The sequence below is a fragment of the Leopardus geoffroyi genome, chromosome D2 (assembly GCF_018350155.1).
Source record: "Leopardus geoffroyi isolate Oge1 chromosome D2, O.geoffroyi_Oge1_pat1.0, whole genome shotgun sequence".
NCBI classification, from domain to species: domain Eukaryota; kingdom Metazoa; phylum Chordata; class Mammalia; order Carnivora; family Felidae; genus Leopardus; species Leopardus geoffroyi.
This window is the reverse complement of record NC_059334.1, coordinates 11,881,693-11,898,979: the sequence shown is the minus strand read 5'-3', so window position 1 is coordinate 11,898,979 and position 17,287 is coordinate 11,881,693. Positions and strand designations below refer to the sequence as shown.

The window sequence follows — 17,287 nt, the reverse complement described above, 5'->3', positions numbered from 1 at the left end:
CTCTGTGCTGACAGCTTGGAGCCTGGAGCCTGCTTCAGATTCTGCCTGTCTCTCTCTCTCTCTCTCTCTCTCTGCCCCTCCCCTGCTCACACTCTCTCTTTCAAAAATAAACATTAAAGAACAATTACAAGAAAGGAAATTCTTCGCATTATTTAGAATAGAGAAAACACGCTGGACCCCTTTAAAGAGACAGTATTCCCTGCCCTTATTCCTCCGTGAACGCTGCTTTAAGTCACTGGTATGTGCCATCCATTTGGCATCTGCTGACACCAGGGGAGAACTGTGTCCAGTGACACCTTCACATCTAGAAGTGCAATGATGGCCACATTTGCTATTTCTGTCTTTCAGAGAATGCTGGAAATTGAGGTAACTAGATGTGATGCTCCCTGAATTTACTCCTCCCAATCCCAGATCGCTTGGCACTAGTTACCTACAGAGACGTGCCTGGGATACACACCTGGCATACGTACATTCATGGGTTGGCGGCCTTTGGGGTTTGGTCAAGATGTGGACGGTTAGCGAGGTCCTCCTGGCCACCACCACACTCTTTGTGACCACGACTCATAATAAGTCTCGATGGCTGGTCGGGAGAGATGGGAAGCGAGCTCTCTCCTTTCCTTCTCATACTTTCCTTGCAAGAGTGGATCCTGTTGAACACACGTGCAAACATATATGACGCGTCTGCTAGGTGCTGGGCAACAGAACATAAATGCTTTTCGTGACCTGTCATCGCAAACACCTGTGCCGTATGAGACCAAACAGAAACAAGAACAAAACCAGGGGTGTGGATGTTGTCCCTGACTTTTCTCAGCTAGTATCATTCCGTGATTTTGGGACCTGTTACTTCGCCAAAGAATAAAACTGGGAACTCACAAATGAGTCTGCGTTGGTTTTATGTTGCAGAAAATACTGAAGGGGTGAAGTCACTTTTCTACCCATCAGGTTAATTCTTTCCAGCCTTGTTCCTGTGGTAGGTGGTATTTTCCCCGTAGTACTTGATGTGTTTAGATGAAGCTGTCGTGTGAAGGACACGTTACGTGCAAAAGAGGTGGCAAGTCAGTATTCTGAGACACAGCACTGTATTGGATTTCAGTTAAGTGTTTGTGTTATTTATGAAGCCAAAATAACCCTTTCTTGACCGAGTTTTTACTCTAATGGGAAAAACGCTTTAGCTCGTTAATAGCAGCCAAACCTGTATGGTTGCATGAAACTGAATCCCTCATTCTCGGGTTAAACTCACAGAGAGTCACCGTCTACTTTCTCGACCTTTTCACTGCTGAGTGCTCCCTTTGAAGTATTTCAGACCTCAGGAGGCATCTGCTCAGTCCATCCTTTTCTTCTGCCTCCATATTAGTCTGTTCCTGATATGGAGTGGCTTTATTCCATCACTGATCTCAGACTAGTGTTTCTTAGGTGTAAATGAAGAAAGCTAACATTTTGGTAGGCATGTCTCAGAATAAGCAGAATCCTTTCTTCCTATCCATCAGATTTTTATGTGCATTTCCAAAGAAGATAGTGGTTGTTAGAATAACCATCTCTTTTCTCTTGAATGCTTTTATTGTTGGAAATCATTTTTTGTTCAGCCCAGTTTACATTTGTCACTAAAAGGTAGTGAATCACTAAGAAGTAACCTAAAGTCACGTGATTTTTAAGAGCTGAGCTCCTGAGCATGAATTAAAACTACAATGTATCATGTCAGGTTTATGTATGACCTCACGTTTTATCACCAAAATCTCTCAAAGGATACAACAAAATCCACACTAGCTTTGGCAAATGAATATTACATATTAGTTTCAGAAATAGGGGAAGATAAATAGGCTACAGTCTAGAAAAATAATTCACATGCCTTAACTATTTCCAGTGTATCCCATGTGATAGTGAAATGCATAATACAAACATAAAACTTAAGTTGGTAAGACTATATAATGAATTAAAAAAAATTTTTTTAACCTTTACTTCTTTTTGAGAGACAGAGAGAGACAGAGCATGAATGAAGGAGGAGCAGAGAGAGGGGGAGACACAGAATCCAAAGCAGACTCCAGGCTCTGATCTGTCAGCACAGAGCCTGATGCGGGGCTTGAACCCACGAGCTATGAGATCATGACCTGAGCTGAAGTCGGATGCTTAACCGACTGATCCACTAAAGTGCCCCTATAATGAATTTTTAATTAATCCCTGGCACTTCAGAAGATTATTCTTTTTTAAAAAAATAATTTAGAGAGAGAAAGAGAGAGAAAGAGAGAGAGAGAGAGAGGAAGAAAAGAAAGAGAATGCTGTCCATGCTGTCAGCACAGAGCCCAACTCGGGGCTCAATCTCACGAACTGTGAGATCATGACCTGAGCCGAAATCAAGAGTCAGGTGCTTAACCCACTGGGCCACCCAGGTGCCCCCAGAAGATTACTCTTAATCAGGTGGTTTGCGGAGATAAGTTTATAAGGTTGGTGTGCTAGATAGGAAAATCGCAATATCCTGTCCCCTGCCAATATCCTGTCCTAATCTGTGGAACCTGTGAATGTTCCCGTACAGGCCACAGGGATTTAGCAGGTGTGATTCAATTAGGGATCTCTCGATGGGAAGATTATCCTGGATTATTTGGGTGGGTCCAACATTATTACAGGGTTCTGAGAAGAGGGAGGCAGGAAGCGGGGGAGATGCTACGCCACTGGCTTTGAAGCTGGAGGAAGGACGACACCCAACAGATGGGTGCTCAGAATTTTAAGAAAGAATACAGCCTGGCCAACCCAGTTTAGACTTCCAACCTCCAGAACCGCGTGATAAATTTTAAACTTTAAAGACAACAAAGGGCACAGGGTGTGGCAAGGGTATCTGAAATAAAATTTATAAATCTAATCAGTTTGCCTTTGCAAAGGGAAGCCTTGGCTTCAACTACGAGACTTGGATTACGTAAGCCAGAGTTGGGCACTGCATATTTCTAGAATTTGGTCTTCAAATGGAATCCTATAAATACTCCCAAGTATGTACCGCATACTTCCTCCGCGGCTGCCTCCGTGGGACCGTGCAGCGCTCTTCCAACAAAGCTGATCCAGACGTTACAGGACGGCCACCCTCTGCGTGTCGGAAAAGGGTAACATTTTACTGGGCCCTTGTCTGAAATCACTCTGTAGCCAAAAAGTGCCACACAAAATAAAAAATGGTTATTTTTCATAATTTTAGCTGACCGCAGGTACCACTGACATCTCCTTCTCACTAAAGGGAAACAGATGCCCCCGAGGCACGCCGTAGTGCCTCCCCCTTAGCCTGGTATCTGGAGGTCAAGGACTAACAGTGTTCCATCTGCAAGGGGGATTTGCTTTGCTTCTTCGAGGCTTTGGGAAGCATTAACCAGCCACCGCCAAACAGTACTCGTGGCTGCGGAGAGGTTCCAGGCAAAGGAGATCAACCAGAGAACGAGATGGCGTACAATAGGCTTGTTATGAACTACTCATTGTGTGGCTCACCTTGGCTCAGGCAAGAGGAATCAGCAAGTGATAAGGCTATCAGCTGGTGATACGGGAAGGTAGACTTATGGTTGACCTTGAACTCTGGACATTGCACGCAGGAGGGACAGCATGGGCCCCGAGAAAACCGGGTTTCCCTTGAATTGTTCTACTGGTTTCCCTTTTTTCATGCAGAAGTCTGCGCCTTCAAATACATTATTGTGACAAGTTGGACTTCTACACTGTCACAGGAAGATGGTAAAGGTCACGGCCCCCTGAGATCCTGAAAATTGTTTTGTGTTTTCATTGACCTTCACAGTGTTGGATTTATGGGAAGGGGGAATAAAAACTGGATTTGACAGTCTCTTCCTTCAACAGAAGGGACATGCCTTTGAGTTTATGACATTAAACAATGCCCTATTTCAAATACTTTCCACGGGAGAAAGAGTGCCCTTCGCTGTGTGACTACCAGTCTGGGAAATCTCTCCTTGGACTTGTTTTGTTAGGGATTAAGTCACGTGCACCTCTCTTCTCCCTCTTTTGCCATTGTACTCAAGATAATCCTGCTTCCTCCCTATGTGATTTTTTTTTTTTTTTTTTTTTTTTTTTGTAAACCAGAAATTAACACTTCTAGTTCACGGTTCCTATGAGAGTAGTTTCTTTACAGCACCTTGTGGAAGATAACAAGATTTAAAACTTAAAGTCTTGGGACTACATAGTTCTCAGTTCTCATTTCCCTGAGCAGCTTTGCTTTCTGGCAAATGGGATATACGTTGGTGTTCTATTATTCTAACCGTGGTAATGGTATTTGGCAGTAGTATTGACTCTTAGGCTGGTTACTCTATCATCGGGAACCTGCTTCAGAAAAGAAAATATGGAGATCCTTAACTATAAAATTAAGTAACTATAAAATTACTTGGACTAGAGATGCACATTCCAGAAGAGTACTGAGTGAGCTCTCTGGCAAGTTTGGAACATGTCTTCTGTGACCTAGACGCTAGAGGGCAACAGCTCGTGCCCCCTTTCAATCTGTGGGGGTGTGTTCCAGAAAGCCTTTCTCCTAACAAATAGCTAATTAGGAGTCCTCCACCCCCAAGGAGCTGGAATGGAGGCCTGTCCCACCATCGGCTGTGGGAGGAGAGCCCCAAGTGAAAGCTGTCCAGTCATACTTGTGATTTTAGTCTATTTTTGTCTAGCCTGTTTGTTCAAAACCTTACTAAAATTGGGATAGACTAATGGCCCTCTCTTAAAATTGGATTGATTTTAGCTTGAATATATGTTTTCTTTTCTTTCTCAACTTCTGGATGGCTCCTATTCCAACTGGTATGATTCAAGTATTCCATTGCAGTCAAGGATCCAAACTATGTCCCTTAGGTAGATAAATAAATAGAGAGTGGAATTCTTTAGAGCTGCCAGACTGACCTTTTCCATCAGCACTAAACCCTGAAAAAGAGTACAGAGATTTAAAGCCTTGAGTTAAAAGGGGAAGAGATTGAGCTATTTGCGTTAAGGAATCCAGAACTCTCTATCTTGTTGGGTTCTTCGTTCTTACGTATGAATTCATTTTCCTTCTGCTCAGCCGGCACGCTTATTAGCATTGAACACAAGACCCCTTGGGACCCCAGGAAACCACACCCACAAGATCCCAGGTCCCCAGAAGCAGGGTCCCTCTGCCCCATTTCTGAACCGAGCTCTCAGGCCTTGGCAGTGGCCGGAGCTGTCCCCAGGGCTGGGAGCCGCAGGGTCTTTTGGCTCATCATCTCCATGACAGCCTGCTTCACGGCATGCTTCTCCTGCAGAACTCGCTGGGGTTTCTCCATTTGGTTGGTGAGGAAGCCCGTCTTCCTCTCGAAAAAGCCCTTGGCTTCCTCGGCGGCTGTCTGCTCCCCATCGATGAGCACGTGTTCTGCATCATGTAGCTTCCTGGGGACACATGTAGAGCTTGTCGGTGGGGCAAGTCATTCTTACGTCTCTTGCTTGTGTTGGATGCGTTCAGACAGTCCTGGGCTTCCACATGGTTGGTCTGTACCACCTTGAGCTGGGTGGCGGGCACGGGCAGGGTCTTCACTTCCTGGTCCACTGGGTTCTTGAACATTTCTAGCTGTGGTGGGTTTTTCTTGGTGATGATCACTGACTGTGAATTTTTAATAAGGAAGTGAACCCCAGATGACAGAACTGGTTTTCTTTTATGGGGTGACTGTTGAGATCTCTTCTGTTACTTAAATCAGGTTAAATAAGAAAGAATTTTGTTTTGGTAAGTCTGGCCTCTGGGTCTCTGGTATATTCACGATTTCTACTTAAAACCTGTTTTTCTTTCTCAGGGATCCTGGTGACACCACCCTCTACTCTGAGAGATTGAAAAGATGAGACAAAAGGAAAGTATCTTTCATAGTACAATCAAAGCAACTTTCATTTTTGTCGGCAGGTAGGATATGGGTTTTAGGTAAAATACAAGTGGATGATGGGCATTAAGGAGGTCACTTGTTGGGATGAGCACTGGGTGTTATATATAAGTGATGAATCACTAAATTCTACTCCTGAAACCATTATGACACAATATGTTAACTAACTTGGATTTTTTTTAATGTTTATCTTAGTTTTGAGAGAGAGAGACAGAAAGAGAGGGAGAGAGAGAGATTGACAGAGCGTGAGTGACAGAGGGGCAGAGAGAGAGGGAGACGCGGAATCCAAAGCAGGCTCCAGGCTCTGAGCCATCAGCACAGAGCCCGATGTGGGGTTCGAACTCACGAACTGCAAGATCATGACCTGAGCCGAAGTGGGACACTTAACTGATGGAGCCACCCAGGTGCCCCTAACTTGGATTTAATTAAAAAAAAAAAAAAGAAAAAATATATAATTCGTATATGTGTATATGTAAATTGATATATATAAATTTATATATGTAAGATTTACATATATATAATTTACATATGTATAATTTAAATGTAAATTTATACATATAAAAATTTTATATATATATATATATATATATATATATATATATATATATGTATAAGACTCCATCTTACTCCTTCTGGGAATTTATTTTTTTTAACCAAGTATGTACTCCATGTACATCTGTTAGCAGTGATGTTAGTGATCATCACTTGGGCTGGAGACCTGGAGAAACGCAGCCTTACATTCTGTGGTATCTTGGCTAGCAAATGCCCCCAGGCCCATTGGCATTGGTGTTGCTCTGGTTTTGTTGATGCACATTTGTATTTTAGAAAAATAGATTGGGTCATGAATTTCCAAGGGATTTTCCTTTTCCATTTTCTTTCTTAAGATGCACGCATTAAAATTTTTGTACTTCAGATAAAAATCAAGATCAGCTCTGATGGTCTCTTTGGCTCCCTCTTCATTTCCCATAGGAATGGTAAAAATTTAATTATTCATGCATGAAAATGGCATTTGAGACCTTGAAAATAGAGACTATTTGGAAGGGAAAGTCACTTGTGGCATAAGAGCTCTGAACACAGAAGAAGGGTGAGTGGTGTAACCTTGACCATAGGAGAAGTCCAGGAGACCCGGAATGGACCCTGCTCACTAGTCAGCAGGGCCCGAGATAGCCTCTCCCTCCTGCACATCGCCGCCCCTGAGTCACATGCCCTGTGCCGCACGACACGTGATGCAAAAGGCATCCGACGGCCACCAGGGTTCCTTGCCTGCATGGACTCTGAGTCCCGTTACCCATCTGATAAATGAGAAAATAGTGTGGGTGTTAAGGAACAAAGAACTCAGAATATGCAATAGCAATATCAAGACCGTATTTAGGTTAACTCAGCCCAGCTGGTCCACAGACATTGCCGTTCTCTCCACATTCCAGAACCACAGATGGCCAGTCAGCCTCAATGGCTTCCTCTCCAGCCCTGTGCCATCGGTTACGGGATGAATCCAAGGACAGGGGCATAATGTGTAAGGACAAATGATAAGTTAATACTCCTACTCTGTTTCACATCCCCTGTGGTGGATCAATAGGATCTTTTGTTCTGATAAACATTGTGTTTTGAAACATATTTAGGTATTTATTGGGGGGAGCAGTGAAAGAAAGAAGAGGTGAGTATTTAGTGCCACTCACTATTCTGAGTATTTATTTAATTCTTCCCAAAATACTATAAAGTAAGTACTCTTAGTTTTTCTGTTTTACAAATATGGAAACTGAGGTAGGGAGGATTTTTTTTTTTTTTTTTTTTTTTTTGTAACTTTCCCCAGGTGAAGCAGCCAATTAGAAGCAGAGCTGGCCTCAGAGCCCAGCCCCTGAGCTCAAGTGCAATCCGCTTCTGCCCCGTCTCAGCCTCAGTTCCTGGGGTTAGGGTAGCTGCACATCCATACTTTCCTCCCCGGGCCTCCCACCTGCCCTCGCTACCAGCTTAGGTGAGAAATGGGGTAGTTTCCATTTTTCTTGGGTCCCCTTTGGGATCAAGTGTGGAGCTTTTTCAAGGAATGCTTTCTGAAAAAAACCAGGGGCAGGGGGAGGATATGAAATGAGGAAAAGGAAAACGGAAAAGCAGAGAAGGAAATAGATGAGGTTGAGGAGAATGAATTTCTTTCCCTCATCCTGACATTCTGCACTGAGCGTCTCCTGCACACGCCTGGGCTTTCAAGGAGTTTCCCCGATCGATCTAGAATGTAAGTAGGCAGTTGCTGGGTGAACAGAAGCCACAGCAAGAAAGGCGTTGTGTACCTGGAATTCTTGGGGTTTTTGAGTCAGCCACTGATTCTTCTCTTTTTGTGTGTGGGGGCTCTTTGGTGTCCCTCTGAAGTTATCCCGGCCCCTGAGGACAGAAGATAGTTCCTCACGTGGCCCTGCCCCACCTCTTCCCTCCCTGCTGCACTGACCTCTTGGTCACCCCTTCCATCCCATCCATCCAGACCCCATAGTGTCCCCTTCCCCCAGAACCCATTCTCTGTCCTGCCTGGTCTGTCCAAAGGGGACCGTCCCCATGGCTTATGTCTGCCACCGCCCCTCCTAAGCCGACAGAAGGCTCTCCTGGGGGCTGCTAACTCATTGCTGCATGACGGTGCTTCCTTTCAGGGTCCAGAAGCTTCTCTTTTGGTGTCTGGCCGATTGCCTAATGGCCTGTTGTCTGCGGTTCAGCTCTCTCCCTTTCGGCTCACTGGCGTGACTTCTGGGTCCGTGGCTCAGTGAATAAGCAAGTTCAGACGCTTGGCTCTGGCCACTTTGTTCTTGTAGACTCATCCCCTTATTGCCTCCAGGAAAATTACCTGCCAGATTCGACTTAAGACAAACCAATAGGACCTCCCAAACAAAACTCTGTTTCTTTAGGGTCGATGCAACAATATGTGGTCCCAACATTAGCAAGGGAAGCTGTCTCATTTCTATTTTTTTCTTCTTTTGGCTCATCAATTACATATTTATTGAGCACTTACTAGGCTCTGTAGAGGTTGAAGACAAACATACGGACACAGCGTGCGAGAGAATTCCTGCTCCTATAATGTTTTCAGTCTTGGTTAAAGCACATATACACAGGGGGCCTGAATGGCTCAGTCGGTTAAGCATCCGACTTTGGCTCAGGTCATGATCTCGTGGTCCATGAGTTCAAGCCCCGTGTCAGGCTGTGTGCTGACAACTCAGGGCCTGGAGCCTGTTTCGGATTCTGTGACTCCCTCTCTCTCTGCCCCTCCCCTGGTCACAGTCTGTGTCTCTATCAAAAATAAACATTAAAAATTAAAGCACATCTACACAGAAGGGGCTAATTAATAGTATAAGGTAAGCGCCAAATGGGCCTCCAGACTGGTTTATAAATACCACAGACGTTTATTTGTACAGAAGCAAAAGCAATGCCCCATCGTTAATAGAGGAGTTACTGTCCTACACACCCAGGAAGCTCTTAAAGGATTATACAAGAGGCACTTTTCATGTGTTTTTCACTACTTCTATTTTTTTCACTTCGTTAGTAGCCTGGGGCTGTGGTGAGCCCCCAGAGATAGGATTGAGGCAAGTTGGTGGGGAACAGGACAGCAGGCGGGGAGAATACCCAGAGAGCAGACGGAACAAGAGCGGGAATAGATCAGCGTACCCAGAGTCGAGGGTTCGTTTAGGGCCGAAGGTGGTGCTTTCTTACCTGAGAAACACCCAGAAAGGTCAAAAACAGATTTCTGTCCCCAAACCCCACCCTGCGTGCACACACACGCACACACATACACACACACCAACAGTCCTTCCTCCGTCAGTGTGTCTTCCTTCCAGATACAAATACAAGTATGTGCACTGCTCATTTAGGAAAGTAGTTACCACACCCAGGGCATTGACCTGACCTCCACACAACCAGGCAGACTCTGGCCTGGGCCTCGGGGCCTGAAGCGAGTGATGTGAGGAGACAGGGGACAGCGTAGAGCCCAGTCAGATGTTGGTGCTGGGGTGCCCTAACTGCTCCCGTGTGGCTCTTGGCTGTGGGCCTCGTTTTGGCCCGCAGCTTGCTTGGGTTCCTTCCGGGCCTGGTGTACCATTCTCCCTGTCAGTCCGTGAGCACCCATCGGCACGCCGGCCCAGTTGACCGCTGTGTCGTTTGCAACCAGGAGCTCTGGTCTGGTTGTCCGTCTGTGGTCACCCAGGCCTCTCGTGGCCTACATCATCCCGGTGAAGATCCCCCATGGGTTCCCCATCTCTTGTGGTTGTAACGGGACCTTTAGTGCCCGTGCCCTAGGTCTGCTCCTCATCACTTCTCACCTGGACCCGGACAGGGCTCCCTATCTCCAGCCCATCTCCCACCCTTGTTGCTTGCAGTAGGACCTGGAGGGGCCACAGTGACCTCTCATCCCTGGCAGGTGCCTGCTTGAGGCTTGGCCCGTGGGGATTTGTGTCCGTCTTGCATTACATCTGGTGCTTGGAACTCCCTTCACCTGCGGCCTCCAGCTGTGCAAGCCCTGCGGGGGGGGGGGGGGGGTTGCATCATGCTCTGGGCCATTTTCTTCTGTTCCACCAAACTGCATACCTTTTCCCCGATGCCCCGAGTCTTCCTAGGTGATTGGCGGGATAATTCTGGCTCATAAGTACCTTCAAGGGTCCTCCTTCGTCTCCTCGTTGTTCCTGCCTCGGTTCGAGCATGACTGGTTTCTCACTGGGGCTCCTGTGACGGCCTTTTCATTCAGGCTCCTCCGGTGAGGTCTCTTCCCTCCGCCACCCCCTCCTGCCTGCCCCTGGGTCCCCCCCGAAACAGCCCTGTTCACACACCCCACTGCTTTCCCCAACCTAGAAGGCAGCCAGTGCTTTCTCCCTTCGGCCTCCTCTTCCTCTGCTCCTTCCAGGTGATGTTCTAGGGCCGTGAGTTTACCAACATTGTTGTTTACGTGTGCTGTCCCTTTCACAGCTTCGTGGCTTTGCAGGTGCTGTTGCCTTTTCCTCCTTTCTTTGCCAGGCAAATTCTGGCAAATTTTTCCTCTCACACTTCAGGATGCCGTGCACAACTTGATTGCATGTTTAACCACAGACGGTGCTTCGGTTGTCTGTGAATGCACCTCTTTCTCTGCTGAGACCCCAGCATCTTGGAGGGTGGGGACGGCGTCTCCTCTAGCGTGAGCCCCGAGTTTCTGAGCACAGCGCTGGCGCACGGCAGGCCCTCTATACATGCCTACTGTTGTAGGATGGATTCTCAAGCAGACTAACCTGTGCCCTGATGGTGATGACATTCTCTCCTCTGTGGAGGCCCCGTCAGAAGTGTCACAATACGCTGAGAGTTTCGGGCACTCTGGCCAACTGGGGGGAAATGGTGCAGAAGGGCCTTCTGGAACCTTCCAAGTAAGATGTCAGAGAAAGGTTGCTGCTCCCTCCATGTGGGTCATCCCTTCTCCCGCGAGAAGGTTGCCAGTCTGGTGCACATGGTTGGGGGGAGTGGAGCGGAACCCCGCGCTTGCTCAGGGGCTTGGGGAAGGCTCTGGGGTTTATTAGGCACCTGCTATGCTCTAGACTTTACTCCAGATGACTGAGCTACATTGTTAATAAACACTGTGCCCTCATGGAGCTTAGATTCTGGTGGGGGAGACATAATGAAAGATAAACATATTATGTGAATTGCATGGTATGTTAGAAGGTACTAGGGTGCCTGGGTGGCTCAGTCGGTTAAGCATCCGACTTTGGCTCAGGTCATGATCTCGCGGTTCATGAGTTCGAGCCCCGCGTCGGGCTCTGTGCTGACAGCTCAGAGCCCGGAGCTTGCTTTGGATTCTGTGTCTCCCTCTCTCTCTGCCCCTCCCCCGCTTGTGTTCTGTCTCTCTCTATCAAAAAAATAAATAAAATGTTAAAAAAAAAAATTAAAAAAAAAAGGTACTGTGGGGAAAAAATGAGAAGTAGACCAGGATAAGGGGGCTGAAGGAGGGAATGAGTAGGATTTTAAATAGGCGACAGTCAGGATGGGGCTGCTTTAAAAATTTTTTTTTTTTCAACGTTTATTTTTGGGACAGAGAGAGACAGAGCATGAACGGGGGAGGGGCAGAGAGAGAGGGAGACACAGAATCGGAAACAGGCTCCAGGCTCTGAGCCATCAGCCCAGAGCCCGACGCGGGGCTCAAACTCACGGACCGCAAGATCGTGACCTGGCTGAAGTCGGACGCTTAACCGACTGCGCCACCCAGGCGTGGATGGGGCTGCTTTAGATGGTGCTGCTTGGGCAGACTTGGGGGAGGTGAGGCTGTTTGTCCCGGGTCGTCCCGGCAGAAGGGGCAGCCACGCACGGAGACCCAGGTGGGGGTGTGCCCGGGGAGTCTGAGGAGGAGCAGGAGAGCAGGGCAGAGGACCCGGCTTCTGGCCAGCAGCGACCGGGGAATCCCTGCGGGGCTCTGAGCGGAGGGATGACTCCTCTGGCCGCTGTGTTGAGAACAGAGCGGGGGAGGTGAGGGGGTGAGGAACACCAGCTGCCCCAGAGCCGCTCCCTCTGTGCCCCGGGGTCCCGCCAGGCTTGTCCCTGGTGGCAGCAGGTGGAAATGATGCCGAGGGGCAGGACTCGGTGCACTGGGAATCTGGAGGCAGCGTGGGATTCCCTGGTTCCCATGGGGGCTGTGAGGGGAGACGAGGGCTCAGGGTCTCTGAGGTTCTGGCGGGCGGGTGGAGCAGGTGTGGCCAGGGGGTTGGTTCTGGATACGTGGACGTTTTCCACCCCTGCCGGGGAGTCACGTGGAGTGGCTGGGAGGTGGTTAGTTCGGGGGTCCAGGAGAGAGGTCTGCAGAAACAGACTTGCCCTTGGGGACAAGGATTTCTCAGCATGGGGTATGTAAGGCATCCCTTCCCCAAATGTGTGGAGGTGAAATCGGAATAAGACATCTGAGAATATGTGGGAAGAATAGGGTTGGAGGACTCACGTCAGGAGTGAACCAGAGGAGGCTCATGAACATTCTTATGTTTCCTTATATTATTAAAGTTGTTTTTAATTTTTATATTTTTTATTAAGAAAACAAGTGTTTTTAAACGTTTGTTCAGTTTTGAGAGACAGAGCACGAGCGGGGAAGAGGCAGAGAGAGGGGGAGACACAGAATCGGAAGCAGGTTCCAGGCTCCGAGCTGTCAGCACAGAGCCCGACGCGGGGCTTGAACTCATAAACCATGAGATCATGACCTGAGCCGAAGTTGGACGCTCAAGCGACTGAGCCACCCAGGCGCTCCTATTAAAATATTTTTTAATGTTTGTTTATTTGTGAGACAGAGAGAGCGCACGTGCGTGAATGGGAGGGGGCACGTTATGGAATATCAGAATGTCAGTGTCAAGGGACCCGACTGCACAGTGCTCTGTCCTTCTTAACTTAGAGGTCATGGGTGCTGTGCTATAAATCCCCCGTTATGATTCCTTGCTTATTAGAAAGCATTCCCTGCAAGTGTAGTTTATCTGAGATGCTTATAAACTCACCTTGCCCTGTTACAGGTGATGCGTGCCTCGTTCTGATTTCTGGCTCAGAGCTTGTGGCTTCCCTCCCTGATGTCCTGTTCCTGAGGCACAATCAGTCTCTGTTATGGTTGTGGAGATGCGGAGGGGAGTGGGGCTTGGGGTGGAAGACACTTCAGTCTGAACTTGATCGTCCTTAGCCTTTTCTTGTGGCTTCCCTGGAGCCATCCTTGGAAAACCTTTCCTCTGCTACGCTGCTTTACCTCCTGGCAAAAAGGTTCGAGCCCAGAGCTCCCAGTTTGTCTCATTTCCCCCGTGGGCGTGTTTCAGACTGACCTGCTGGATGGTGCTATAAACCTCAGTGCAGCTGGCTTATACATACCCAAATTTTGCATAACTGGGACACCGAACCCTAATCATCAGGTTCCGATTAGGATTACTCACCTAAGCAGCACCCCTGGGGAGGATCCGGGAATCTGCATCATAAGACCACACCCAGGGGAGGTATTCCAAGGGCCCAGTGTCCCCTAGTCCTCTTTCCTGCCCAGGTTCTGAGCAAACTGAGAAGAAAAACAATGACTAGGACAAAAGAGGTCAAAATGTCATTTCTTCCCTAATAGAGGCTTGGCTGGAGGATGTCGAGTTAAGTCAGCCCGCCTAGAGGCTTGCTGATTGAATTCTTGGAATGAGGCTTCTTTGCCTGGAGGCCCCAGCAGACCCTCCCTTGGGGCAGAGGCCTGGAGCCCCACAGAACCTCACAGGCTGCAGAAGTTCACTTCCAGCGAGAGAAGGGGGCCCGGCTGGGCTGAGCTGAGCAGGGTGGGCGATTCTCCCAGATCTGTCAGTCTGAGAAGTTACTTCTTCCAGCAGGAACATAGGTAGAGGAGAGACCGAGAGTCCAGGAGTGTGCTGGGGGTGGGGTGGGGGGAAGTCCCTCCTCTTGGCAGTCAGGAGTGAGAAAAGCCTTCTCCCTCCAAACGCCCCAGGTGATTTGCGGGATCTGGAAAATCTGGGAAGCCTGTCCTAGGATTCCTACAGTATTGTCTCCGGTCTCTGATTTTTCTCTGGAATGCTTCGCTTTTATGCTTTCAGGATCTCTGAGCTAACTCAGTTTCTGTGTTTTGGGGTGCTGGCTCCCAAGTGCAGCTGCGGTGTGCGCCCCATGGTGGTTAGATGGGGACCTGCCTCACTGGGTCATCCATCGCCAGTGGCCATGCTGGTGATGCTGTTGTTTCACACAGACCTGAGCGAACGGGTTTGATTTTGAAATCACCAAAAAGTTTTTGGCTTGTGAGTACTTGCCCGTATGTATGGAACAGAATAATCAGGGGAAAACCTAACTCTCTTTCTCTATAAACTATATATATATATATATATATATATATATATATATATACTTGCATTTTAAAATAATTATAGATTCACAGGGGTTGCAAAAATGTGCAGGGAAGTGCCACATGCCCCTCTATTTTTTTAAAATTTTTAAAAAGGAAAAATATTTTTTTTAAGCTGGCAAAAAATACATGCAGTGAAATTCAAAAGAACATGCAGTAAAATTCAGGCATGGTTTTACTCAGAAACTGGATTCGAAAAGGAAGACATCTTGTTTTGCATTGATTTTTGTCTGCGATGTTAACTGTATGTTTTGGAAAAATCTGCAAGCAGCATCTGATACCAGTGCTTCACACCCCCCGAACGACCAACACGCCTGTGGATTCTCCAGAAGGGCCTTTGTGGTGGGCCCGGTCGGGGGTGGGGGGGGCGGGCGGGGGCAGCAGACAGGATCTCCTGCCTGCAGCAGGGGTGAAACTCATTTAAAAACTATGCGCAAGAGGGGTGCCTGGGTGGCTCAGGTGGTTAAGCACCTGACTCTTGATTTTGGCTCAGGTCATGATCTAGCTCAAGGTTTGTGGGTTCAAGTCCCCCGTTGGGCTCTGCACTGACAGTGTGGAGCCTGCTTGGGATTCTCTCTCTCTCTCTCTCTGCTCCTCTCCCTTGCTCTCTCTCAAAAAAAGAAACCACCACCACCAACAACAATATGTGCTAGGGCAGGTGGGGGAATAGGGAAAGCTAGATGATTGCTAGCCTACTACTGTTTTTTGGGGAAGGTTACCTCCCGGAGGACTTTTGCTTTAAATTTTTTTTTTTTTCAACGTTTATTTATTTTTGGGACAGAGAGAGACAGAGCATGAACGGGGGAGGGGCAGAGAGAGAGGGAGACACAGAATCGGAAACAGGCTCCAGGCTCTGAGCCATCAGCCCAGAGCCTGACGCGGGGCTCGAACTCACGGACCGCGAGATCGTGACCTGGCTGAAGTCGGACGCTTAACCGACTGCTCCACCCAGGCGCCCCGGACTTTTGCTTTAAATGTCATCTTCGTGGCGTTCAGCGACCTTTATGGGGCATATGACCCAGCTTTGAGCTCCAGGGGAATTGTGCAATATTACAGGTTCCGGAGTTTGGCTGTAAGATACATACGTGGTCAGCTGTACCCCTTTGCTAAGCTGAGAAAGTCTAGTCCCCCTGCCGTGCTTTCCACGGGTAGGAATGTTGGAGACCCCATATCCTGTATTTGTTTTCCTTCTAGAGATGGAGAGCCCTAGAACTAAGTGTCCTGTGCTCGCTAGTGCTTCTCAAACTTAAGCACGCGTTGGAATCTTCTGGAGGGCTTGTTAAAATGTCTGGGGTACATTTCTGGCAAGTTCCCAGGTGATGCTGCTGCTGCTGGTCTGGGGACCCACGTTGAGAAGCGCTGCTGTAGACAAAGCCTGCAAATTTAGTGCACCCCAGGCACACACCTTCTACCTTCTGTCGCTCTGGGTCTTTGCTGCCCTTCCTTCCTCCCTTCCGTGTGGCGCTCAGGAACCTCCTGGTATGTGCAATCTAACTTTCTGTTTTGATTAATTTGAACTGAGATTCAGTGTCAGCACATCTTTACGTTACTGCTGCTGGGCCATCGGCTCTGATGCTCCGTTTGTTCTGTGGTCTCTCCCACAGCCTCCTGGGGGAACTCTTGTGAGTCTCCCTTCATTGAGACTAGAGTTGGGTGGCTTTATCGAGGTCCAACGAGATCGTGGGTCTCAAATTCACAGCCTCTGTGAACAGTGCTGGGTCCGCTCTTCTCCCTGTAGCTATCATTAAAAAGCACCATTCAACTGAGTATATTTGAAGGTCTAATTGGCTTTATTAAATGATTGATGAGTCGAGCAGCATCCCATTTTGCAAGTAAAGGGGAGCTCCGAGGAGTTGTAAGTTGTACAGAATGGAGGGTTTTGTAAGAAGGAGGGTGGGGAAAGAAAGTATTTGCAAAAGAAAAGACTTGTTCCAGGCCAAGTAGCTTTCCCTTAGCAGGAAGGGCAAGGGGTGTTATCATCGTCTTCTAGGGGATGGACAGGGACCCTGTGGCCAACCCATCGGTGCTTATTGGAAATTTCCAGACTGACCTTAAGATTTTGTTTCTGGGGGAGGTTGAAACTGCAGTTAGATTAGGTATTAAGCCCTGGTTTGGGGACTTGGCCTAAAGGACACCATTTTGGGTCTGGGATTTTCTTCTCAGAGGAGCCCTGGGAAGTCCTTACCTGGAGCATTTGCATCCTGTGTGAGGAATTGGGAGGGTGGAGTGTGTGACTGAATATTTACTGTGAACGTGCATTTGGTGAAATTTCTGACACTGTTATGTCAGGCTGCTACAGGGAACAAATTTGGTTAGATGGACATTCACGGCACTGTCCTTGTTGAATCAGTTGTAGGACTGTCTATTCCAGCTGTTAATATGTTGCTGTCCTTTCTGTCAAAAGTAGCAGAGAATGGAGGAGAAGTTATTCTATTTATTTCTGAGAGGAAATGATTATATCTCACTCCCTGCTGGCGACTTCCCACACGTAATGCCTTCCACGCATGACAGAGAATTTCAGTGGTCCCGGCCAGTGGCCACTGCTGTGAGGATGTGGCCTGTCAGGCAGTTCTTGAGGGAAAGTAAAAATCTGAAGTCCTGTGTGTGAAGGGTGCTTCAGGGT

At 47.9% G+C, this 17,287-nt stretch overlaps 1 protein-coding gene and 1 pseudogene across 9 annotated transcripts in view; one reads left to right on the top strand and one right to left on the bottom strand.

Annotated features, from left to right (window-relative positions):
• RYR2 (ryanodine receptor 2) overlaps positions 1-17,287 on the top strand; it is a 762,307-nt gene that overhangs the window by 34,462 nt on the left and 710,558 nt on the right. The gene's annotated exons all lie outside the window — the stretch shown is intronic.
• Positions 2,303-11,028, bottom strand: LOC123577556 (annotated as a pseudogene).